The sequence below is a fragment of the Panthera leo genome, chromosome D3 (genome assembly GCF_018350215.1).
Source record: "Panthera leo isolate Ple1 chromosome D3, P.leo_Ple1_pat1.1, whole genome shotgun sequence".
Classification (NCBI taxonomy): Eukaryota; Metazoa; Chordata; class Mammalia; order Carnivora; family Felidae; genus Panthera; species Panthera leo.
This window is the reverse complement of record NC_056690.1, coordinates 18,457,409-18,482,033: the sequence shown is the minus strand read 5'-3', so window position 1 is coordinate 18,482,033 and position 24,625 is coordinate 18,457,409. Positions and strand designations below refer to the sequence as shown.

At 58.1% G+C, this 24,625-nt stretch overlaps 1 protein-coding gene across 3 annotated transcripts in view; it reads right to left on the bottom strand.

Moving 5' to 3' along the window:
* Window positions 1-20,781, bottom strand: part of FAM222A (family with sequence similarity 222 member A) — a 54,658-nt gene extending 33,877 nt beyond the window's left edge. Inside the window, exon 1 of one of the 3 annotated variants that reach the window (XM_042910210.1) lies at window positions 20,708-20,781. The gene's annotated coding sequence lies outside the window, so the exon portion shown is untranslated. Of the gene's footprint in view, window positions 1-2,550; window positions 2,592-17,037; window positions 17,366-20,707 lie in introns of those variants that run through there. The other 2 variants (XM_042910211.1, XM_042910213.1) reach the window with 2 other exon arrangements.
* Between the last annotated feature and the right edge of the window lie 3,844 nt (window positions 20,782-24,625).

Sequence of the window (24,625 nt, the reverse complement as noted above, 5' to 3'; positions counted from 1 at the left end):
GTCACGAGGTGGCGAGATCCACCTCCTGTGGCCAAGTGCTGGTTCAGGGCAGGGAGAGGCTAAGAGAAGGTGCTGGGTGGGTGGGTGAGTCCATAAAAAGGCTTGAAAACCGCTCCCTCTAGTGATGGGGTGAGGGGGTAGTTGTTGGCACTGGCATCACACCTGGTTGGTCTCCTCCCAGAATCAAAGACGGCCCAGGAGCACCAGGGGAGTGAATGGGGGTGGGGCTCGTTCTCACAAAAAGGAGCCTTCAGGAAGCCCTAGCCAGGGAAGCAAAGCTAGCAAATCTCAGACCCCTACCCAGCTTCCACTCCCTGAGAGCCAGATCCCAGGAAGGGAAGTGCTGGGGGGGCGGGGCGGGGGTGGTGGTGGCACGACTGTACAGGTCATCCATTCTTCCCCTATCCTGACCTAGGCATAAGTGACAGCAAGGTCTCCACTGTTACCTTCCAGCCAAGGGATGGGGGGGTGGGGGTGAAGCCAGGCATCAATATACTGAATGTCAGCAGCAGAAAGGCCCCAACCCAGTATTTTTGTTGGAGGTCATGGAACCTTTGTGGAGGAGCAACATACAAGTGGAAACTAAAACGATACCGGGTGTTACCAGAGAGATGACTGGGGATAATGAGTCCGGAAGGGGGAACACTGTGCAAAGGGCAAACGTAAGACCCATCGTGGAGCTGGGAGGGGCTCAGTGCTCCCATGCATCTTCTCACCTATCCCCCTGCATGCCCCCAGGTCCCTGCACCCCACAGTTCAGGCTTAACCCAACAACAGGGAAGCAGAAAATCTAATAATCAGAGTAATAATAGGAGCTGATTTTTATTTTTAGTGTTCCCATGGGCTCAGCACTTTACAGACATCACGTCATTTAACCAACCCCACAACCTAGAGAAAGAGATTACTACGGTCTGTGTACCCATGAGGAAACAGAGGCCAGGACAGAGTTGTGGGGAGGCGGTGGAGGGGGTGGGGGTGGCGCTGTCCAGGGCCACAGGGCAGGCAGTTAGTTGGTGGAGGGGCAGGGCTGGGCTGGGCCAGACTTAGACCCTGAGGGGAGGGAGGAAGGGCAGAAAACTGGGCCCAGGGCAGGAAGGCCAGGAGTGCTTAGGAGACTAGGAGACAGACGCCCAGGTGTGGGGTGGGGTAAGAGGAGGGGTGGATAAAAGTGTCTGGTTGAAGTTTGTTCTTCACTTTGAGCCAGGAGCCAAAGATCAACAGATGCTTCAGAGGATCAGGCTAGAACAGAAATGAGCAGAGCCTTCAAAGGACAGGGGACAGGGAAACAAGAAGAGGCACTCTAGCCCAACTATATCATCAATAGATTTATATATATGTTAACCCCCCAGAGCCAAGCCCCACTTGTGTGTGGGCCAGGTGTCCAGCTTCTGTCCTTTGCTGTGAGCTGGGCTGGGGTGCCGCGTCTTTAAGCCCTTTTCTGGGAGAGGGGCTCCCTCAGTGTCATCTGGCCACAGGGCGCTGTGATCTCAGCACTGGGATGCTGGGGCCAACCCACCTGGGTTCAAACCCCAGCTCTGCCACAGCCTGGCCATGTGACTGTGTTTATCTCTAGGGAGTTTGATTCTTTTTCTTTGTGCTTCTATTTCTAATTTTTCTACAGTGACTGTGCATCACTTTTTTTTTTTTTTTTTTTTTTTAAAGTAGGCTCCATACCCAACATAGGGCTTGAACTCATGAGATGAAGCCCTGAGATCAAGAGTTGGATGCTCCACCGACTGAGCCACCCAGGTGCCCCTTAAGTAACTTTTTGAAAAGGATTTCAACCACTGACCACCCGGAGGCGAGGAGCTGGATGTATTATAAATTGTTGGACATGACAGGGAGCAGCTGCTCAGGGAGGAGGCAGTGGCTGGGAAAGGTGGGGATGGGTGGAGAGAGAGAGAGGCAGGAGCACGAGAGGGCCCAGAGGCTTTGAAATCCAGGCGTGAAGGGAAGCAAAGCTGGTCCAGACAACCCTCCAGCAGGTCCTTCCTGCAGCTCTTCCACAACAGACCCATGCTCTGGCCATGCGCCCCATCACGTCCCAGCCTCCACAGGGCCCCTTCATTCTACTCTCCACCCCGCAGGGGCCAGGCTGAGCTTCTACGTGGAACTCACTTCCTTTTCTACTCTAAACTCCCCCACTGGCTTCCATGGCGTTTCTATCAATATCCTCTAAGGCTCTATGTGAGCGTCTTTCCACTCCCTATCTACACTATCCTTCTCCTCTTGCTACCCTGCTCTTCTAACAGGTCAATGGTCAACCTCGGTATCACCCCAGGACCTTTGCGCTCATAGTTTTGTCTCTCCTAAATACACCAGTGCTCTCCAATAGAAATATAATGTAATTACAAATTGTCTAGTATCCACAAGGGAAATTCTGTTTAATGACATTTCATTTAATCTAATATGTCCAAAATAGGATCACTTCAACATGTAATCAATATTTAAAAATTACTAATGAGATAGTTTATGTCCCACCCTCCCCCCCACCCCCAACCCCCAACCCCCGGCTAAGCCTTTGAAATCCGGGATGGATTTTACACTTACAGACCATCTCAGTTCAGAAGGGGGGACACTTTTGTGCCAGCTCAACTCCTCATTCACACCTCAATTCAAACATCACCTCCTCTAAGAGGCCCTCCTTGACTGCTCCAGCCACTATTCCATCATAGCTCTATGTCCTTCATTGTCATTACCACTCTGAAATGACCTTATTGATGAACAATTTAGCATCTGTCTCTTCCACTGGAGCACAATCTCTACTGTGTTTGCACATTGGGCACATAGGTGCCCGGGGTGGGCAGGTGGTAGGGGATGGGGTGGGGCCCCGGGGCCCTTATCTGTGTACCTCATTCCGAATTCGACTCCGGCGAGGGGAGGCAGAGGAGTGTGTATGTGTGTTTGGGGCAGGGGATGCACAGGGGGTGGGGGTGACGGGCACGCGCACACCCACAGACACACATAAAGACCCCCCACCCCCTCCCCCTGCTTCTGAAGAGCGGGCCCAGAAGATGGGCCTCCTTTCAAAATCAGCCCGGCGCGGAAAAACAGCTGTGACAGCACAAAGCCGAGATTGAATCAGCGACGGGCCCGATTGCCTGGTGACGGTTACAAATGATCTGATGTGGAAAAGACAGGATCAGATGTGTGCAGAACAACGGCTGCTCCGAGCCCCCACATGCCAGACAATGGGCTGCTGGGCGGGCGGGCAGGTGGCTCCCAGAAGCCCAGGCCGGAATGTGCCTATCGGCGCGGGCCCTTCCTCCAGGCCAGGCCTGGGCTTGGCCTTGTCCACACTAACTCACACAAGCCCCACCTGACCAGGGCGTCATTTATACAAGGTGAAACCAGATCCTTCCCGAACACCCAACACCTGGGGGGAATGTCCCCAGCATGAGACCAAGTGCTGAGCTCTGGGAAGCTGGATGGTGGCTGAATTTTTATCAGTCATATTGCTTCCAAATACTAAAAGATTAATTTTACTTTTGTAATGAGGGAGGAAAGAGAACATTCTCCCTACCTCTTACACCCCACCAGCTCCCAGCTTCTGCCTCAGAAGGGTGAGCACGTGTCCCCTGTCATACATAGCTCCATGACATAGCTCCATGGACCAGCTCCTACCTGATCCCCAAGGGGTGGGACAGGGGATGAACCTCCGTGTGTGACTCCCAGGCTCTCAACCACTTAGCACCGAACGTCACCTCCCAGTGACCCTCTCCATAACCCTGTGTGAGAAGGCTGGGTCTGGAGAGACTGTGGCTTGGCCCAGCGGTGCTCAGCAGGAAGGTGGCCGAACCTGGGGCCTCACAGGCCCATCTCTAGTTTCTTTCTACACCAAGGCCAGGCACACAGTAGATGCTCAGTAAATTCCCACCGAATGAACAGAGGAATGCACTGGGCCTTTCCTTCCCGACCACCCCTTGTGTGACCCAGGGCCCACAGCTCTCCTCTCTGGTGACGTGCCCTGGCCCCTGGGGTCTCTCCCTCATTTGACCGCACCGCGTACCTACCACCTCAGTCCAACAAACCCCTCCACACATCTGGAACACGAAGGCCCCCAGAGAACCAAGTGGGTACTTGACAGTGCAGATGGGTGAGTGGGGTGTGGGCCGGGCGGCAACGTGAGCCCCACCCCAAGTGGTGTCACGGAGGCTCAAGGGCTGGGAAGATTCTGGAAGACGGGGAGGGGCGCCCCTCGCTCCACCCAGCCTTGAGCCCGCCCTGAGAAGCACAGGCATATCCATGCCTCAAGCAGAGGCTCAGCGAGGCCCAGGGTCTGTGCAAGGTCACCTGGTGGGGTCTGCACACGAAGCAGGGTCTGCTGCGCTCTGAAGCCGGCGGCTGGGGCAGACCAAGGGAAGGCTGGGATTCCAAGTGGGCACCCGGCGTCCCACTGGTCGCTCCTGGGGTGGGCACTGGGCCACCTCCCCTGGACACTGCCCTGACTCTGAGTAGTCAGCAGGACTGCAGGCCAAGGAAGGGGCTGACGCCAGAGGGGCCGTCCTGAGCACAGTGAAGTCAGCCTCCCACCGCCACCACCAGGATGGCATCCTGCTGGGCCTCACGCCCCAGAGCTGCAAGGCGCGGCCCCCCTAGCCCCTGCAGTGGGCGTGAAGGCTGAAGCAGCGACCGGGGGCCCTCTCTGCCACTTCCGGCAGGACTCTCCTAAGTCAGCAGGTCCCTGGGGGCCTGTTTCTCCATCTGAAAACTGGGGCTAGAAACGGCACCTCTGTCACCGGGCCGAGAAGACTGGGCAGGATGAGGAGCACGTGGAGTGCAGTCACTTGCTCGGCGGTGCCTTCTTAGCCCCTTGAAATCCACCGCCCACTGGGTGCCCACCATGCCGGCAGCATCCACCCTCCACTTTCACCATCGTGGGCCAGAGAGGACAATGGCTTCAACAAGTGGAGGGATTTGTCCCCGGCCCATGCAGAGCAGCGCGAGGGGACCCGACGAGGTACGTGTGGCCCTGGCCTGGGGACCCTTGGGCTCCAAGACCTGAACCCCAGCTCTTCCAGTAAGGTTTATCCTTCACCTCGCAGGGACGAGCCCCACGTATGCTCAGGTCAGAGTGGGCGTTGGTGGCTGCATGCTCCAAGCCTTGCCTGAGCACCTGCAGTGCCGGGCTGTGGGGACCCAGCAGGCACGGCAGGGATGGTGAGGCACACGCCCGACGACCCCAACCCCGGTCAGATGGAGCTCCGAGGGAGCCCAGAGCAGGGTGCTGCACGGACCACATGGCACACCGAGAGGGGCTTAGTGAGTCTGATGAGCCAGGACTGTAGGGCTCACTGAACGGTAGGGCAGGGGTGGGAATGTATTCCAGTGGAAGACCCCACCCCACGTGCAGATGCCAGAGGTAGTACCTAGCAGTCATCCGCCCACTGAATCCTCATAACCTCCCTGAAGTAGAGACCATTATTATCCCAGTCTTCCAGGAGGGGAAACTGAGGCACGGAGAAGGGAAGCCACTTGCCCAAAGCCATCCAGTGAGGGACCGGTGGGTCGGGGATTTGAACCCATATCCGTGTGGCTCCGCGATCATGACCACCCCACCCACGGCCCCTCAGCATAAAAAAACAAGGGGTAGGCAATTTGGGTGGGGTGTGCAAGAATGGACACGGACTGGAGGGGCTGGGGTGGGGTGGTGGTCTTGAAGGCCAGGCTGAGGTCTTGGCACCTCACCCACGGACAAGAGGGAGCCACAGAGAAGCCTTGGTGGTTACGGGAGGACTCCGGAGCTGGCCTCTCTGGATTGAAACCCCACCTCTTCCACTCACCAGCTGTGTAGCCTGGGGCAGGTCAACTCACCTCTCTGTGCTTATTTCCCCATCAGTGAGGTTGGATTTTGGCACACAGTGAATTCCAGGTATTTATTAAATTGGTGTGGGGGGGGGGGGGCGGAGAAAAAACCCTGAAAGCTGGAGGACTGAGACATTGCCCCCTCGGGTTTGGTGACGGTCTAGTCGCTGGGCCTAGGGCACATTTTGGCCCAGGGGAGTGGGCACAGACTGGCACAGCCCAGCCCTGGCAGTGGGTGCCGGGCTCGGGGAGGCGGTGGTGGCAGCGGCGTCTCGGGGCCTGGCTGGGACATGCGCCGGCAAGTGCACGCGCGCGCGGCTGTGTGTGTTGCTGCAGCAGCTTCTATGCAAACATGTTAATTTGTTTTCATTTTGTGTTTTTTTTCCCTCGCAGGATAATTGGGTGAGTTTGAAGTCTTGGCGAGGCTGCTGATTATAGCTATTTGGGTGGTGCCCTCGCGGGGCTTTGGGCCCTGCCTCCTGCCTCTGGCAGTGAAGGCGGCATCTGGGGGTGTCTTGAGAGGTGCTTGGAGCTGCCGCTGGGTTCTGGGGGCTCTGGCTGGCTGTGCTCTCTACCCAGGCACCACCACGTCCCTGAAGGGTACAAATCCCACCCACAAACAGCTTTTCTTTGCCCTGTTTGCTGTAGTGGGGGGAAAAAAAGTGACATGGTTGCCAATATTAAAAAGAAAAGAAAAACTAAAATTCTCCTCCAAATTCTCCTTGTCTGGTTTGCCTTGAAAACAAACGAATGAAAACTGGCAGCTCAGGAACCACCGAGCCCACACCCCCATGAGGCCCAGTGGGGCAGGTGCATTCGCTCATCGCGTCACCTGGTTGGCCCCAGTGGGCACCTGAGTTTTCCACCCTGGAGAAAAGCACATACCGGCTCTGGGGTCATGTGGTCTGAGGCTCAGGCCAAGGCTCCTCAGGCCAAGGCTCTACCCTCCACAGCTGGGTGGCCTTGGCCAGTGTCTGCCTTCCCGAGGCTCCTTTTCCCATCTGTGAAACTCGGGAGGATTAAAATTAAGACGGCTAAATTTTCAGGAGCACATTGGGGGCTTGGAAGGGTTGGCTCCCTTCTTGAGAAGAGGGTCGGCTGGGGTGAGAGCTTCCTGCTCCCCAGGTGTCCTGCACTTGACCCCATCCCCGGACAGGCAACCTCATCTCTGATCTGCTTGTATCCATTTCTCTGGCTGGGCGGGGGCCAGGTCCCTGAGGCCAGGGCCGCACCTTGGACTTCAGAGACAGCCTACTGTGCACCATACTGTGGCAACGAACTGGGAGAGGTGAAAAGGCTTGGGGTTCTGGTGGCAGAAGGCAGGGTATGGAACCCAGAGGGGGACTCCAAGCCCCTCCGGGATGGGGGACAACTAGGAAGAGGCGAGGTGGACTTACTCTGCAGAGAAGATGCGGATACGCGTGGAATGTGAGTGTGAGTGTGAGTGTGAGTGTGAGTGTGAGTGTGTGTGAGTGTGTGTGTGTGTGTGTGTGTGTGTTGGGAAGGTGAACAGGGAAGGCAGCCCCAGTAGAAGCCACAGGGGAGGGAATGGTCTGGTGGGTGCGAGCTGGGGTATCAGGTTGCACCTGATCAGGTTGGGAAGCCGAGTGGCCTTTGGGGCTGCGGGTGGGTGTTCTGGGCCTCCCACAGCACAGAGGGGACTTGGTCAGTGTCTACAGTGGATAGCTGCCCAGTGGGTTGGGTGGAGGTCAGGAAGAGACTAAGGACTGGCCTTCCAGGAAACCACCTTCACTGTGATCCTAGGACCCCTGACAAGTCATTTCAGCTATCTGAACCTCAGTCTGCCTATCTGTAAAATGGGGCTGCGGCAGGAACCCCTTGAAACAATCCCTGCCATGTGTTTATGCTCCCAAGGCTTACCCCACATCCCTGCCACCTGCACGTTGCCTCACCTGTCCTCTTACCTCTCCCAGGAAGGGGCAGGGATGCCAGAAAGCCCAGGACATGTTCATGAAGCCTGAGCACGTACAGGCTCTAAGCTCAGCATTTTGCCCATGTCCTAGCACGTCTCCAATGCAGGGATTCTGTTCCATTCCCATTTTTAAGCTATGGTGATTGAGACTCAGAGAAAGTTTAGTAGGTAGGGTGGCCCTCAACAAGGTCCTGTCCCGGATCTCCACTAAAGCTACGGCAGCTACTGCAGAGCCTGGCCAGGACCGAGGGACAGAAGGGGTGCCTGGTGCCTGCCCAAGGAACAAAGGCAGCCGACAGCCTTCCTAAAGCTACTTGGGCAGCTGAGGTGGGACTTCAAGTTGCAGCCCCAGGTCCTGGGACCCGACACCAGCAGGGCACCAAAGGCAACTCCATGGAAAGAAAAGGCTTTGGAGTTGGCCAAATACTGGCCCCGTGAGCAGCTGTGAGTATGGCCAGTCCGCTGTCCTGAGCCTGTCTTCACTGGTAACGGGACCACTGCCCTTTACCTGCCTTGGCTGGTGCTGACCCTCAGGCCAGGGTGAGCCCCCTTGGCCCTGGCCCATCTGCAGGCAGCGGGATGATGGCAGCTGTCATTTATGAAAACACCGATGGTACGCTAGGACTTTTAAAATTGTTGCCCCCTTTCAACCCTTTTACCTGCAGGGTTGGCGGAGCATCTGGCCCGGTGCTGGCACACAGTAGGCCTACCGCCAACCAGGTTCATGACTGCCCTTGGCTTCTCGAGCAGCCAAAGGTCCCAGAAAACAAAAGCAGGCAAATAATGGTGGAAGGTGGCGGTGGGGGGCGGGGGGGGGGGGGGCAGAAGATGACAGGCTCCCTGGCTAGTCCCCCGGGGCTGGTGGCAGACCTCTGTGGAGGGCTCGGGCCTCCCCGGTCACACAGGGTGGCAGCTGGCAGCATCCCCTTCCCCCACTGAGCACCACACAAAGGGGCCTCTATTCCCTGCTCTGAGCATTTATCCCTGGCCGGCTGGGCCGCGCCGCCCTCTCCCCACTCTGCTGGCGGCCCTGCCTGGCCCGAGCCTACACAAAGGCCGGTGTGTCCCTGCCAAGCCAGCCTGGCCTTAGAAGACCCCGTCCACAGAGAGCTAGAGAGCTCAAAAGGGGCCTGGGGTGGGTTCACAGTGTGTGGCGAGGCCTCACGTCCAGGCCACGATGGGGAGGCAGCTAGGAAGGCGTGAAAAAGATTTTGGAGCCGACGAACCTGAATGTGGCTCCAGCTGCCCCTAGCTGTGTATGCGGCCTTCGGTCAGTTTAGACCTCAGTTTTCTCATCTGTACAATGGAGACGATGCCCAACTTTCGGGGCTCCTGAGGGCTCAGTCAGGCGGTGCAGGGCCCAGCACACAGCACCTCAGAGTCAGATTAGAGGCAACTGGGGGAGCCCTGTCCTGGGGGCCTGGTGGGCCCAGCCCCCTGGGGAGGGAGGAGGCACAGCACCCCTTGTGGACCACTCCATCCCCACTCTCCATCCGGCAAGATCCACCTAGGCTGACCTTCAGGCCAGGGTGAGCCCTCTCAGGCCCTAGCCCATCTGCAACCCGCGGGATGACGGTAGCTACGGTTTACGAAATGCCGACTGTGCACTAGGATTTATCGTCTCCTTTCGACCCCGCTGCTACCCTGAGAACATGCGGCAGGGTGGCACAATGACGACAGGCTCTGGAGTCCAGTGAGACAGGTCGGAAGCCCGGCACCGCTTCCATCCGTGAGACTCCTCACGCTCTGGGGATAAGAAGGGCAGTGTGCTCCCAAAGGTCAGTTCAACAGCCCAATGAGGACAAGCTGCTGGATGCCCCCAGCCCAGGGCACAGCCCCAGGAAGCCTGAACTCCTGACCACTGAGCTATCATTCCCAACTCACAGAAGGGGAAACCGAGGCCCAGCTGGCAAGCCACGCCGTGCTTGGTGTGCAAGAGGAGGGCAATAAACCTGCTGGATCATTCTGGAGAGGGGCTCGGGGTTCGAAGCCGACCGAGACCAGTGGATTCTGACTCGCCCTCTTCTGCAAACGTGTTTGGGCAGTTTTTTCTCGTTTCACAGCCGGCCTCGGCTCTGTGGGCCATGCGGCCTGCGGAGGGTGGGACGGGAGACCCGAGCCCGGAGCCTGACCCATCCCCCTGGCTGACCTCCAGGAGCCCTCACCCTGCCGCACAAAGTCCCCCTTTTCTCTCTCCCACCCGCTCGGGGCGGCCAAGTGAGCAGCGGAATACCAAGTAATTAAGTCGGCGCACACCATCCGGGCGCCCAGGAACACTGTGGAGTTTCCCTTTTATGTTTATAGCAATTGTATGAAAATGTGCAACATGGAGCGGCACCAGCTGACAAATGAGACGAAACAGACAGGATTCCGGGCCGGCTTTTTTCCGGGCCTGATTGGCATTAATTGTGAGCGTTTACAAAGCACAACTCGGCGCCTGACATTTGCTTCAAGCGAACATTTCCTTCTAATAGTTTTAATGATTACAACGGGAGCTGGTGATCGCTGCCGGGCGGGGAAGGGGCTGCCTGGCGCCTGGCCTGGGCTCCTGCCAGGGGTCTGACCAGTCTGTGCCTGCCTGGGTCCCAGGGGTCCCGCTTGCCCCGGCCACCTGCGGGAGGGCTGCATCAAGTCCGGAGCCTTGGGCACCAGGACCCCCCCACACGGGGCCTGGCTGCCGACACACGCCAAGCTGCTGGCTTATGAGTTGATGGGCAAACCCACAGGCACAGTGATCCTGGGCGCAGACCTGGGGCGGAGGGAGGGAGGGAGGGAGGGAAGGGAGAAGCACAGGGGTATTTGGCTGGTGTGGCTCTGAGGCTGCAGGGCCTCAGTTCCCTCATCTCAGGACGTGGGGTAGGAAGGACCCCACAAATGCTGGCAGTTCTTTCTTTGTCATGTGACCTTGCCCAAATCCCCTCCCCACTCAGGGCCTGCCTGGCCTTCTGCACCTGTAATGTAACAGGGACTTGGTCAGCCAGAGGCATACAGGTCGGCATGCCAGTCCCAGCGGCATGACCTTGGGGGAGCCCCTTGATCTGAGCCTCAGTTTTCTTCATCTGCAGACCTGGGAGTTCAGAATCCCCACAGGCTGCAGATTGGTTCCTAGACTCCCGCAGAAAGGGTGTAAAAACCCTGAATTTCTGGCCTGCCATGAGCCTGTGTCCCATGACCTCCAGGAGAGCCTTCCAAATACTTTACTCGCTCACACACATCCTTTCAGTAAACATCGAGCGTCCTCATTAGGAACCTGGGAGGACATCACTGAACAAAGCAAAGATCCTCCCTTTGGGGAAGAGACACGACAGATATAAATGCACTTCGGATGTGCTATCCCATCGACTTATCCCCGTCTTACAGAGGGAGCAACTGAGGCACAGAGAGGGAGAAATGAAGTCACCCGGGCAATCGAACTCTGGCAGGCTGCCTCAGAGGGGAGTCCTCTCAGACCCACTTGATGGCCAGCCCACTTGGGACGTGGGTGGAAGTCCTTTCTAAGGGCCTGCGGAAGGCTGACCCCTTGAGTGGGTCTCATCTGGGCACCGTGGCAGGAGGCCTGGACCACCAGGAAGAAGGGAATTTGTGAGGCCCTGGACAGCCCCATCCTGCTGGGCTAGAAATGAAAGAGGAAGTCCCTCCTCTGTGGGCCCCAGGACACCATTCTTTCCCACATCTCCATCAACACTGGGCAGGGCCCGCTCTGGGACAAGTCTCTCTGTGGAAGACGTGCAAACAGGATCAGCGAGGTGGCTGCAAAAGAAGAGTGGGTCCCTGGACAGCTACATGGCACGTGCAAAGGCCCAGAGCTATAAAAGAACCCAGGGGGTGGGGGCGGGCGGGGTTCAAAATGCCCTCCGTTTGAGGAGGCCCTAGCCTCTCTTCAGCAGCCACCCGGGTCTCACCCAGCCCCCTGATTTTGCCAGGCCCTCCCTGCAGTAAGTCCCCTGGATGGGTCCCTGCTCTGTGCTTGGCTCCAGCCAGAAAAACCTTGGCAAATGTTTCTTTTAGAGTCAGTGTGGGGTGTGGGGCAGGGAGAAATTTTTTTTTAATGGGGATTTTTTTTTTTTCCTTTTGCATATGGTGGCACAGATGGGCCCATGATCCATAAAAACTGTTTGCAATTAAACTCCCACTTTGCATGGCTGGATTTGTCAGTTGTTTGAACCTCGAGTGTGGGGTTCCACGCTGACGGGGGAGATGGGGCTCAGGGCAGGGCGGGGCCAGATTCTGCAGGATGGGCGGAGGCCCAGGAACCTGCTCTGGGCTTGGGGCCCAAGCCGATGGGGCGGCAGGACAGCCACGCCAGCTCCCTCTCTGGGCATCCCCCAGCCCTCGCCAGGAGTCGGGAGTATGGCCAGGCGGCTGGGGTGGGGCTTGGCAGGGTTTCCCAGCCCAGCAGAGACTTGGCCAGGGCTTGGTGCCCTGGCTGTGGGGGTAATGAGGAGGGAGAGAGAGGAGCTAATCACCACTCAGCCCTGCCAGAGATTGGGTCTGGGATGAGGACAGGCAGGAGGGTGGTCGAGCAGTGTGAGCCATAATGGGGGTCCAGCAAGCAGAGTGCAATGGCAGGTTCAAGGCTGAGGAGCCAGAACCACTGGCCCAGTTGGCACAAAGGTCCAGCACGGTGCCAGGAAGAACTGCCAAGAGCCAGAACTGGCTCCTTCCTCGTCCCCAGGAGAACCGGCCAGCCTCCTTATGCCTCTGTACAGGTAGGGAAATCAAGGCAGGCACCAAGAACCTCTCAGGGGCCCGGGCTTCCCCTGCCAAACCAACAGGCTCTCTGCATTTAGGAGCCTTTTCAGAGGGCTTCTAGAATGGGGGCAAGGGGCCTGTACCCCTTCTACTCCTCCTGGCCTCAAAATGCCAGCCGGCCACCCCAGCTGCTGCCCTGGGATGCGTGCTTGTTTGGGTTAACAAATGCACCGTTTGGCTTTGGGAAATCCTGAGATCGCTAATAATTGTTCCCCGATGAAAAGAAATAAGGCCCTGATACCCCCTTTCCCCCGCCCCTTCCAAGCTGGGAAAGAAAAGTCATAAAAATAGCTTGTTATCTCACCTATTGAGGCTCCGACTGGATGTTACTGCTAATTGGGTATAACATCCTTGTCTTGTTCTCTCAGAAGCTAAATCAAGAAAGCGCCACTGCTGCGAACTAATTATATCTCCGGCCTGCAGCCTGCAGCTTGTCTCTCCCTTTATTGAGTTAAAAAATGGTCACGAACCTTCATCTTTTATCCCCCCAAGCACCGGGTCCAGGCTGCCCGCCAGACGTGGACCGCACTGCAGGAAGGTCTAGGAGGGGCTTCGGGGATGGACAGCAAGGTGAGGAGGGCCGGGAGGGAAGCCTTGGCCCCTAGGGCCTGCCTGGCTCCCTTCCTCCGCCACCACCCCAGGCCTCTGGCCTCTCTCCTCCCTGCAGCTGGGCCCCCTGGGAGGTCAGGAGCACGACAGCCAGGCGGCTGAGCATTCAGTCATTTATTCCTTCAACGTGCTCTAGGTGAGACTTCAGGTAGAGCGGGGGTAGCCCCAAGCACCAGCTAACCTCACCCTGGGTTCGAGGAGATGCTGACGAAATACACGGAGATGGGACCGGATCATTCTTCTGCCCAAAGAGCCACTGCAGATCCCTACCACGGAGTCCAGATGCCAACACCAGCCCTGGCTCCTTCCACAGGCCCCGCGTGTCTCCATATTCCAGGCACATCCAGCCACATGCTGGTCCCTCAACCCACACTAGTCATGCCTGCCTGCCTGCCTCTGAGCTGCTTCTCAGGCTGCTCTTTTCCCCCAGAGGGGCCCCTCACCTTCTTAGAAGACCCAGCCCTACCTGTCAGAAGCCCACCAAGCTGTAAGGCCTTTAGTGACACCTTCTCCAGGAAGCCTGCCCTGTCTGCCTGCCACCCTCAGCCCTGCTTCAGGCTGTGGACCTCGAGACCTGAGTGTGACTGTCAGCTCAGCCACTCAGCAAGGGCATGACCCTCTTCTGCTTAATGGCTCTGAGCCTCAGTTTTCTCATCTCTACAATGGGTTAAGATTTCTTCCTAGAGGTGGTCGAGGGGCACATTGCAGGTGCTCTGCAGAATGATAAATGACGGAGTATCCAAGAAGGACCAAGCTCTCAGGAAGAGCTCACTCAATGTTATTATTATGCAGACTGAAAGCATCTGGAATCGGCCTAAAGCACTTGAAATGAGCAGGCACTGGGCTACACAGACACAGGTGTGTTTGGGCGTTGGATAAAGGTAACACACTCTGATACCTCACCAGCTCCTGTGACTGTTGAACAACCTATATCCTCAGAGAAGATCCCCCGGGGTCCCTTATTCTGGTACCATATGGAGATGGGCTGGCGTGGCCTCTGAGCTCATCAAGGCCAGGCAGGCAAGCGGGCTTCAGCTCTTAGGCCCCACTGATGGATTGGAGCTGCCTGCCCAGAGCCCTGGAAAGAACCCAAGGTCAGGGGAAGAACTCAGCAGGGGAAGAGGGCGGCAATTGATTGGCGATGTCTGCCAAGGGCACAGCGGTGGGAGGCAAGCCAGGCCTGCCACAGATATGCCATCCCTGACATTTTACAGAGGACGCAGCTGAGGCCGGGCTGGGGTGGGAGGTAACTTGCTCAAGGTCGTGCATCTCATAAAGAAAACAGCTGGCCCAGAACTGGATCCCCTCAGACCCTGCCCGAGGATCCTCCCATGACAGTCCCGCCCAGCCTGGTCCTCTCACAGGGAGAAGACAGGCAGAAGCTTGCATGGATAATGAAGGGGATTCTGTTGACCTGCCGTGTGGCCCTGGGCCGTCATTTTACGTTGCTGAGCCTCCGTTTCTTCATGTATACAACCGGGATAAAAAAAAAAAAAACACCCTTCCCACAGTCGTTTGGGGATTACATGACAGGCCAAAATGCCCAAGCAGGAAGCTTAGCCTGGAGCACGGGCAGAGGCCAACAGTGCCCTGTGATTCCCATAATAGGCAAAGGCGTTTAGACAGGAATCTCCAAAGTCAGCAGTCAAAAATACCTCCTCCTCCACGGAGCCCTCCCTGGCTATCCCAGCCGGCAGTAATAGTTTCTACCCGATTTCCCGGCATGCTTTGAGAGACTGGGGCCCCGGAAGGCAGGGGCCATATCTGGCTTGTTCACTGCAGGCCCCTCGACCCTGCTCCTGGCACAATGCCTGCACACTGTGAATTCTTGCACTGTGGCGACAGACCCACTGCACTGTGATGGCGTGTCTGAGGCCTCACCACCTTTTAAGGCAACTGGGCTTGTTCATCTCTGTGTCCCCAGCACCTGGCAGGGAGCCTGGCACGGAGCCGTAATCTCTCTGAATGAACGGATGAATCAAGAGTAAAAATAGCAGTTCCTGTTTACTGCTCACTTGCTGTGGGTTACTGCCAAGCCTCACAGCTGCCCTCCCAAGCGGACCCCTGGCCCATCCGACAGATGAGGAGACTGAGATCACGCAGATGCTGAGGGCCAGGGCCAAGCCCCAAATTCAGGCCTGGGGACTGCAGGCTGAAAGACCCTGCCTCCTCTGTGTCTCCCAGTGCCAAGCTCAGGCCTGGACCCCACGGGGCAGCTGCGCCCGCCTTGGCAACGAGTCCCGGAGCAGACAGCTGGCGGCTGGACCGACCTCCTCCTCTGAGGGAGACCACCCCTCCCCACAGACTCTGGGTCATTAAGTTCTGCATCATTAAGTCCCTGTCCCCAGGAGCCTGTTCACAGTCAGCCTCGGCCTTACCCCCTGACCTCCCGGGTCTTTGTCCTCTGTGCCCTCTGCACAATGGCAGGGGCTCCCAGGGCCCCAAACAGCTGCTGTGGCCGGGATGCTGGTTTGCTCTGGGGCCAGGGTGACTGGCTGGGGCCTGTGCCTGAGCCCACCCACTTGTGAAGGGCTCAAACTCACCCAAGTACTCTGCACACTCAAGCTCGTCCCACCCACCAGCCGGGGAGAAAACTGCTATTACTTCCTTGAACAGATGAGAAAAGTGAGCCCCAGAGAGGTAAAGCGGCTTGTCTGAGGACACACAGCCAGTGAGAGTGCAAAAGCCCAGGGTTCTATCCTAATCTGCAACTCCCTGCAAATGTTGCCAGACTGACCTCTTTAGCACCCCGATCATACCTCACCCCTCCCCAAGATGCCTTCACCGGCTTCAGGTTGTTCTGCCTCTGGACATGTCAACTACTTAGTTCAGCACTCAAGGCCCTGCACACCGTCCTAGTTTTTCTCCCTTTACCTCTGCCTTCTTAGAAGCTCCCCCTGCCCTTCCTGGTCATGCCAGTGAATCTCAAAGTCCCTCTGCCAGCAACATTGTCTTTACTCCGTGCTGGAAAGATCCACCCAGTCCTCAGGCCTGAGAGCAAAAGCCTCCTCTGTCAGGAAGCCCTCCATGACGTGGTTTTCCCCTCCTGCATGTCTCTCCTCCAGCCCTGCTTGGGCTCTGACCAGAATCCGAATTAGTTGCAGATTCCTCCTCCCCGTGGAGGCTGTGGGCCATCTGATTTCTTAGAGCTTTGCCACCTGCACAGTGGCAGGCAGGGTGCCCTTGCCCACCCTGATGCCCAACACCCAAGTGGACCCAGGGGGTGGGGGTGGGGGGGTGGTTGGAGCCCAGGCTTGTTCCTTCATCCTCCTCTAGCTGGCCGTGCTGTGTTCTGCCCCCCCCACTTCTGGCCACCAACAGACTTTACACCTGAGCTACTTCCTGGCTTTGTGACCTTGGGGAGCGAAGTAACCTCTCTGTGCCCGGGTCCCACCCCACGCACCAGTAAAATGGGGGGGGGGGCAGGTAGCAGCATCTGCATTTCTTAGGGCTATGACATCCACCCTGGGAGGTACCAGACAGGTGACCTCTCCCCAGGAATGCTCACCACTATTATTTCTGTCTGCACCCCTATCCGGCGGCCAGCACGTGAATTTGGGGGTCAGAGAGACTCAGGTTCCAACCACTTACTGGGTCTGTGATTCTGGGCAGGTGGCTCATATTCCCCGGGGCCTCTATTTCCCCATCTCTGAAATGGTACTAACTCCGCCCACACAAATGCAACCCGGATCCATCTCGGAACCCCTCTTTTGTTCCAGGCATGCAGTAGGCACTCCGATATTTCTCAACTAACGAATCAATGGTCCAGGTGTAAGGAATCCATCCCCCTTCCAGCCTCCTCTCCGCCCACCCCAGCCTCCAGAATCCCCTTCCCCACCCCCAGCCCAGTGCAGACTAAAATAGTCATTAGGCAGATTTCAAAAGATGTCAGTAGCTTATAATTATAGTCGACATCCTTCTGAGATAAAAGTGATTACCTTGGATGCAAATCACTTAGCAACCAATCAGGGCGGTGGGCGGCGCCCACGGAGGTGACCGGCCGGCGTGCAGCCCTCCGCCCGCAGTCCGCCCGGCACAGGCGGAGAAAGCGCACAATAGCTCTTGACACGCAAATGGGTTAACACAATAAAGGCGGCTCCGGCCGCTGCTGGGGGAGAACAGCAATTCCCGGCCCGCGGGAGGTAATAAAGCGGCCCTTTTGTGCGCGCCTCCTCGTTCTCACCCCCGCCCCGAGCCCAGAGGAATCGCCGCCTGATTGAATTACGGTTCATGAATATGAGCTGCTCCGCTTGCTTCCTCCGGTTCGTGAGGGACTGGAAGGTGGAGGGGGCCCGGGAAGGCTGGGGAGGGGCCCCTGGCCAGGCCCCAGCCCCATAGGAGCTCAGATGGGAGCCACGTGTGCTCACCACGTGGGGTGCCCTGGGTAGGTGGGTGGGAGATCCAGCGGAGGCAGCTGGAAGGGTCCCTGCCTACCCTGCAGTCTTTGATCTTTGGCTCGGGGTGGGGGTGGGGGGGCAGGAAGAGTCATTCGCGGCCCTGTTCTGAGGATGAGGCTCAGAGAGGCAAAGCTACTCACCCAAGGTCACACAGCCAACAAGGGTGGACCCATTCCATAGCCTGGCTCTTAACCATGAGCCACTGCCCACCACAGGGGGTTAAGCAACTCAGCCCAACCCTGCCCCCTCCCCGCCAGAGCAACTGTGACGCTCAGAAGGGATAGGGGATGGGCGAGCTTACATGGAATTAGACCAGTGATAAGGATTACTGGGGGGTTGGGGGAGGGAGCTAACCTTGAGAGAGGAGACTGTCCAGGGTTACCATCCCTGTTAAGGGAGCCCTGCCGGATCCTCTCCCCTGCCCAAACCTCTCCCATCTACCTCAATCTCCAGGACACATCCACCCCAAGGCCACCCCTTCCCCTCATTCAGCACCCCCAGAGCACTCACAGGCCACACCCAATGACCAGAACGCTCTGCACTTCTCTGCCGGGCAGATCCCCATTTGTCCAGAGTCATCTTGTACCCTTCCTAGAGGGCCCTCCTCAACCTCCAGGCTGGGTCAGGAGCCACATCAACCAGAGTTGCCACCGACCCACCTACATCCTTGACTTCCTTACCAGCTGAGTGCCTACCAAGAGGGTCCCTGCAGTAACTGACTGAAGCCTCACCCCTCCCTGGGGGGAGCCCAGAGGGGCAGATGACAAGGAACCCGGGGCCAGCTCTCTCAACCCTTCCTGCCAGGCAGGCTTCATGTCCCACCTTCCTTCCCCCAGTGCTGGAGAAGAGGGGTGCCAGGGGTGAGGGAAGCAGGGTGTCCACAAGGCCAGGGCAGAAGTTGCTACTCTGCCCAACACTATCCTGTAGGTAACGGGGAGGCAGGATTCAAACCCAGGTTTCAGTGCAGGAAGGAACCTTGGTGAGGCCAGACTCCCTCCGTAGCCAACAGTCCCCGACTTTTGCAGGGACCCTGTCCAACAAGTGGTGTAAGGCCTCCCCTCCACCCGTGGAAGGGTGTGGGAAGACCCGAGGACTCTGGAGCCAAGGCACTTCAGAGCCAAACCTCTACAGCTGCCTGGCTGAGCACCTGAGCCTGTTTCCTCATCTGTAAAATGGGCCACAGCACACGAGCCACTCCAAGTGGTAACTGAGATCCTATACGATGCCTGGCACACAGGGAGACACTGGGTAAGCTGGCACTCCCTCCTGCTCGTCGCCTGGTGCTATTGCCAAGCCCAGGGAAGGGAACAGAAGGAATTGCCCAATTCTGACAGCCTTTCCCTCCGCTTTGGCTGTGGAAGTGTAAATACTCCACGGAGGACCTCCAACCGCCTGTGTTTGTGGATCTCTGGCGCGCACTCCGGGTTTGTTTCTAAACTGGGAAGCTTCGAGAGGCAGTGCAAACAGCCCTTCTGCCCACCTCTCCCACTTCTCCCCCCATCTGCTGTTGCTCTGTCCTTGGAAGCCTGTGTGTTTAACGACACCATTTCAGCTGGAAATATCATCTCCCTGCCAAGCCCCCAAAAGCAGCTCCACTGATATTTATTGACCTGTTAATCTAGCTGGAGAGCTGGGTAGGAGAAGAGAAAAAATGCTGGCTGCATAGAGACTAGGGCCTGGCTTCTCATTATGACCCCCTCCTACACACACACACACACACACACTTCCCTCTGCTCTCACCCTACCCCACGCTGAAGCAATGACACACTTCTCTAACCTTTACCACAAAATGTGATCTCGGCAGTTTCACCCACATCCGACAATGGTAGCAATTGCTGGAAGGAACTCAGAAGAGGAATCAAAGAACCAGCGGCAGGATACTGGCTGGGGGGGATCTCTGGGCCTTCACAAGGAACAGGGCCAGTGCCTGAAGGGTGTGGGGAAGAAAGGGCTGGTGCCTGACCCCATCAAAGCTGGCCCCTGGCAGGGGCACACTTCATTCAGACCTTGGCACTGATGGGCCTGACTTGCCCTCTGTTCACTTAATGAGCACCACACTGTGCCTGTCAAAATCATCTTAAATGCCAAAAGGAGAGTGGGGCCGACAGGAGTTCAGGCTTGGCCGAGGCCCTTCATCTTGGGGTTGTGCAGCAGAGGAAACCCTTAGACTTGAGGGCTGGCAGGCAGCAGCTGCCCTGCACCTTCCCTGGCTGGGGGAGCACACACTTTTTCCTGAGTGGAAGTGGCCTGTTTTAAGGCAGGGGTCCCCCGTCTCTCTGGGGGCCCTGGGAACTTCAGCCTCCTGGCTGGGTGTATGTATGGTGGGGTTCGAGGTCTTCACCGTAGCATCCCTTTTGAAAGCATAAAGTTGCTGCTCTGTTTGGCAGTCCTGAGCCCCCAGGCAGTGCCAGGCTACACGGGCAAAGCTGAACACCTGTCCTTGGGGGGAGGAGCATCAGCCGGGACAGCTGGCACTGTTTCCCTCCCCCACCTCATCCAAGAGCTGGGGATTTAGGTCAGAGGACTACAGTTGAGAGTGGGGGAATCTGCCTTCACCCCTCCATTACCCAAAGGCATCAGGTCTCACCAGGAGTTACCACAACCCCACCCCCTCCGGCCCTGGGTCAAGGCAAGTCGCGTCGCCCCGGCAACCCGTGACGTCAGAAGCCTGGCAGTGACGTCACGCTGTGGCCCCATTGGAGAACCCACCATCCTTGCAAGATTTTTTGAAGAACGAGGGCTGTACAGGAGACCCTGCTATGGTCTAGCCTTGGAGGGCGCAATCCTCAACGCAACCACCTGCACGGCCAGGACTCCACATCCCCCCCGCCCTGAGCTGATGTCCCCTGAGGACCTCAGAGGCTGCTTGGGAGAACACCAAGGGTTCCAGCCCTCCAAGACACGGGAGTTCCCAGGGAATTTTCGGATGACAGAGCTGCTATCTTTGTCTGTTGGCTTTAGGGGTGGGGTGACCTTTCCTCTCTGGCATACGCCTCGCCCAGGGCTCCGTGGAATCCCCACAACCTCCACTCCGGCCGCTTGGCCGGTTTAGACAAGTTGCGGGTGAGAGGGAAAGGGGTGGGGGGAAGACAAGGAGCACCTATGCTTCAGGATTCCCAACAGCTCAGGGCCCCTTTATTTCCGATCCGGCCGCCCAGACGCCAGGGAGTGCCCCCAGCTCCAGCCCGGAACCCCGCCCCGCGCAACTCACCAGATCAGCCAGGCCGTTGAAGGGCACCAGGTCTCAGCGGCGACGACTCTCTGCTCGCCGGGTCGCAGCCATGCAGAGGTGGCAGAGGTTGCCTGAGGGAGCCCCCCTTGGGGGCCGATGCCTCTCTCCGGGTGGAAAGGGACGTTGTCGGTGAGAGTGATCCAGGCACCGGCCCGCGCCGTCCGAAGTCGGCGGTGGCGGGTCTCTCGGCTCAGCGTGGGTCGTGCCCGCCCGGGACCTGGGCGGTGCGGGCGCTCAGGCGGCGCATCCTCACCGGGGCCTGTGCTCACCGCGTCCGGCGGGCGGCGCTGCGCCTCCCCTCGGGGTCTTGCTCAGGGCTGCAGCTCGGCCCGCGCCGCTCCCCGGGGCGCCCTCTCCGCCCGCGCCAGGAGCCGGGCGGCCGCGGCCCCTCTCGCCGGCCCCAGCTGCAGCCTGTCTTTGTTGCTTCCTCTCGCACGACCGCCCGCCCGCGGCTCGCAGCCCCCAGGTCCGCCCGGGGGCGGGAGGGGGTCGTCTCCTCTGGGGCTGCACGCACCTGCAGCGGCCCCGACTCCTCGCCGGGCATGCACCGGCCCCCGCAGGTTGCAAAGAGCGGCGGCGAGAATGCACCGGCCCCTCCTCCTCCTACTCCAAGCCCTGGGTGTGGGGGGAGGGGAAGCTGGAGAGCAGAGGCAGCCGCGGCGGCGGCAGCGGGCGGCGGAGGCTCGGATGCAGTCCCGGGGGCCTCGGCGCCGCGAAATAACTGGTCCGGGTGGCGCAGGGCGGACGTGGGAATGGCCAGGAGGACGGTACACCGGGCGTGCGAGCTCTCGAGCTGCAGCAGGGGCGGCGCGCGCCGGGCTCTCACGCGCCCATGGCCCCTGGCGGCGCGCAGGGGCTCCCGGGGCCTCAGCCTCGCGCCGCCTGGCGCGCGCCGGCTCCTCGCCTCGCCTCAGGCCCGGGTGCCGCGCGCAGCGTCCCGCAGGCGGCGGGCCGGGCTCTTCACCTCCCCCGGATGGAGCACGCAGCCTTTCTGCGGAGCCGCCAGCCCGGCAGTCCTGCCCGCTGCTCCGCTCCGGCCCGACTGACAGGCGCGAGCGCCGGCAGCGGCCGCGGCGTCTCGCCCCCCGCCCGCCCCCTGCGATCCAGCCCAATCAGCGGCGGCCGAGAGGCGGTTACCAGGGTGACGCGGCGCCGCGTCCTGCGGGGGGCGGGGCCAGGGGCCGCCACGCGCGCTTTTCGCGGCAAAATTCAAAGGCCGGTAGGGCGGCTCTCCAACCTCCTCCCCCAAGCTGGGGCGGGGCGGGGCCTACCTCGCGAGGACTGCAACTCCCGGCATGCAGCGCGCCGGCGCCGGGCGGAGGGGCCCCGAATTGGGGCGCAGAGCATGCTCGTATTTGTAGTCCCTTTGTCGGGACCCAGCGGTGGAAAAACCAGTATCCTTTATGGAGCGCATATTTGGGGCAAGGCACTGTGCTAAGAGCATTATCTGCATTGTTTCATATAATCTTAGAAACAACCCTATGAGGAATTTTGTTAAAAATAATAACAAGTTAACTCTCATGTAATGAAGGACTCTACCTAAGCCTCGCAACAACCCTTTAGAGGGTTGGTATCATCCCTATTTTACAGATGAGAAAAACGATACGGTGGGTACTAGTATTATACTCCCAGCTTATGGAGGAAATTGGGCCTAAGAGATGTGAAGTGACACTCTGTCCTGAGTGTTTTGCCCCCAGGCCTATTTTTGGCAGCCAATGATTTCTGGCATCACATTTAAGATCTGTGAACCACTGACTATAAACCCAGGCACCGTGCTGGGCTCTTTACAAGGTCCATCTCATAGTATCCACACCACATGTATGGGAGGCAGGCCCAGGCATTCTTCAGCTAACAAATGGGGAACCTGAGGCACAGTATCCCCTGGTGTCCAAATTTTGAATCCATCAAACTGTACTGCACCTTGTGTTTCACTTTCTAAGCAGCTCCATACGCTCTCAGTAGGTCTGTCTGAGAGCCCACGGGTGGCCTGCTTAGCAGTCCCATTTTACAGCTGGAGAAATTGAGTCCTGGGAGGGACAGTTCTCCCCGTTGCCATGTGTCCATCACACAGCAAGTTGGGGAGCCAGCTTTCTAGGAAAGACTTCAGGGTCCCTACAGAAAGGCAAAACCGCAGCCGGCTATGTCTGTGTGACCGCAGCCCGTGTCTTGTGACCCCTTGGAGCCCATGGAACCTGGGTGGCCTTCCATCCCTGTCCTTGCTAGCTGTTGGTTTCGGTCATTTGTCTTCGTGGCTCTGTGCCTGTCTTGTCGGTGTATCGTAATTCCTATTTTAGGGGGTTCTTGTGCGGACAAAAGGTTATTGCTGGAAAGGATTCAGAACACACTACATGCTTCATGAATGCCAACAGTGGTCATCCAGACACGGAAGGCTTTGAAGACCCTGGTGAGTGTACCCAGTGAGATGGGTTGCTTACAGTCAGGCCCTAGCCTACTTTTAGGATCCAGCCCACCCCCTACCCAGAGGTTGGGAGAGGCGCCAGAGGGGGAGCTCCAGGGCCCGACCAAGTAGGCCACCTGCCGCCTTATCTAGGGCAGGAGCTGGCCCTATTTCAGGTCCTCGCGGCTGCTGCGAGTGCCATTCCCAGTAGCTCCTGGCTTCGGTGCCCTGCTCTAGTTCTCGCGGGCTGACCCACCCAACCCTCGTGGAGTTGGAGTGGGGGTGGGGATTTACCTGGGAACGTGACCCAACCCTCAGCCGCTTCTGCTCAAGCTGTTCCAGGGGCCAGCTGCCAGAGCTTCCAGTGACACCTGGGCAGGTTGCCTGGGCAACACATTGGGTGGACCTGGGGTGTGGACAGGTGGGGAGAACACGGTGCAGGACTCAAGCCAGGTGCAGGGAGAGGGACAAAAACCAACCAACCAACCAACCAAACAAACAAACAAACCAAACGTGGGAAGAAAGGAAGCGCAGAAAAAGGCTATGGGGCCACACCATTTATTTTCCAAAGTTTGGGATTTTTTTCCATAGTAGGTTACCATGACTTGATACCTACTATGTGCAGGCTGTGTGCTCAGTGCTGTTTATATCACTTTCTATCTCCTCTTACCTTCATAGCAACCCCGTGAGGTCTATTTGATTGTGATCCACATCTCACAGCCGGGGAAGGCCATGTGACTTGCACAAGGTCACACAGTGACAGAACCAGGTCCTGAACACCGGAGCCCTCGAACTTGATTTATTGCACCCCATACCGGCCACTAATTGACTGGCTGTGGCCTTGAGGGCAAGTTTCCTCTCCTCCTCTGGACCTCAGTTTCCTCTGTTGTAAAATGGAGGGTAGAGCTTATAACTGAGCCCTACCGATCGGACTCTCTTGAGCTGGCACCCCTCCCTGACTCAGTAGCCCCCAAAGGTCCCACTGTGGTTCCAATGTACAGCCAGGGGGTTAGAAGTTCTCAAAAGACCCCTCCATCTCCGAAGGTCTGTGAGCCCATGATGTGCTAATGGTGGGATTTCAGGCAGCGGTGGGCTGGAGGGCAGGTGTATAGGCGGAGAGCTCAGTCTTCCAGGTTCCTCTCCTGCCCCTCCAGGCAGGTGGACGGCCTCATAGATGCTCAACCTCAGGTCTTCACTTACACCCTCCCATACTCACAGTGCCTACCTCCCTGAGGTCAGGCCCTCCCGTCAGTGTCCCCTGGCCCTCCAGTTCCCAGCTTTGATCCAGCCTTCCCTTGCTATTGGTCACGTGCAATAACTCTGCATTATGTGAATGGAGACAGTGTCAAGATAGATTTGCCACGGTCCACAGAACCACCAGGCGGGCCAGCGCTTGAATGCCGGCTCCAGCCAGGGGTTCAAGAGGCCCTGAAGGGGTTGTGGGACAGCCAGCACCTCAGCCCTCACCGTATCCCAGCCTTGCTGCAATACCTGCACAG